Source organism: Trypanosoma cruzi, assembly GCF_000209065.1.
Source record: "Trypanosoma cruzi strain CL Brener chromosome Unknown tcruzi_1047053444019, whole genome shotgun sequence".
Classification (NCBI taxonomy): Eukaryota; Euglenozoa; class Kinetoplastea; order Trypanosomatida; family Trypanosomatidae; genus Trypanosoma; species Trypanosoma cruzi.
The window spans coordinates 1-802 of record NW_894542.1 but is presented as its reverse complement, the minus strand read 5'-3'; the positions used below and the strand labels follow the sequence as shown (position 1 = coordinate 802).

General features: G+C 58.5%; 4 non-coding genes across 4 annotated transcripts; all 4 read right to left on the bottom strand.

Annotated features, from left to right (window-relative positions):
- Positions 1–66, bottom strand: Tc00.1047053444019.40. The gene has a single exon (XR_008254470.1). It is a non-coding gene; the product is annotated as a C/D small nucleolar RNA (snoRNA), TB11C2C2, 3' partial (small nucleolar RNA).
- A 49-nt stretch (positions 67–115) lies between these two features.
- Positions 116–184, bottom strand: Tc00.1047053444019.30. The gene has a single exon (XR_008254469.1). It is a non-coding gene; the product is annotated as a C/D small nucleolar RNA (snoRNA), TB11C2C1 (small nucleolar RNA).
- Positions 185–265: 81 nt separating this feature from the next.
- Tc00.1047053444019.20 lies at positions 266–333 on the bottom strand. The gene has a single exon (XR_008254468.1). It is a non-coding gene; the product is annotated as an H/ACA snoRNA, TC11C4H1 (small nucleolar RNA).
- Positions 334–693: 360 nt separating this feature from the next.
- On the bottom strand, positions 694–785 carry Tc00.1047053444019.10. Its single transcript, XR_008254467.1, has one exon. It is a non-coding gene; the product is annotated as a C/D small nucleolar RNA (snoRNA), TB11C2C2 (small nucleolar RNA).
- Positions 786–802: the final 17 nt, after the last annotated feature.

The following is an 802-nucleotide window of genomic DNA, read 5'->3' as shown; positions in this document are numbered from 1 at the left end:
TGTTTTCATTGCTGTGTCAACGTCCATCTGCGACGGCTTTACATCGGCCTGGTTGTCGATCACATCGCCATGCACATGCGCCAGGGCAGGGAGGGAGGAGGCGTCGGGGTCGCGGTCAGACTGGGGCGACAGTGTTTCTTGCTCACGGGCTCGTCAAAGTCTGTGATGTTACGTCAATCATCATATCCAGATCCGTCTCCAGAAATCCCAAAGCTGCAGCCATGTGCGTATAATATATATATACACCGAGGCGGAGTCGTGGACATCTCTTGCTCTCCAGTTTCGTGCACCGCGTCTGTTGGTTTAGCGACGAGCGCACTACAAAAAAGAGCTTTCACGGGAAGGGGGCACTCTGCGCAAAATGTGTAATGCATGGTTTGTTGCTGACTCGTCAGGGCCCCGATGGAGCTAGAGCGCACACAGGATATGCATAACGGGATAGTCACGCGGCGGAGCATCAGGCGCACAGGGCGCCGAGCGTCACACCGCGCGCGCCCTTGCTCTCCGACCCCCGTGCACACACACGCAGCGGAACGCGTCCAACGCACGCCCCCAAAAGGGACAGCGAGGCCGCGACAGCCACGCGCATGCCGTCTCGAGGCCGTACGCCCACTGAGAGAGCGCCCCCGAGGTGACAGGATCGCGTAATGAAGGCAAAGGGGAGAGGGTGAAAGAGAGGGAGGGTCGGTGCGACGATCAGACGGGGCGTGAAATAACGCTGTTTTCATTGCTGTGTCAACGTCCATCTGCGACGGCTTTACATCGGCCTGGTTGTCGATCACATCGCCATGCACATGCGCCA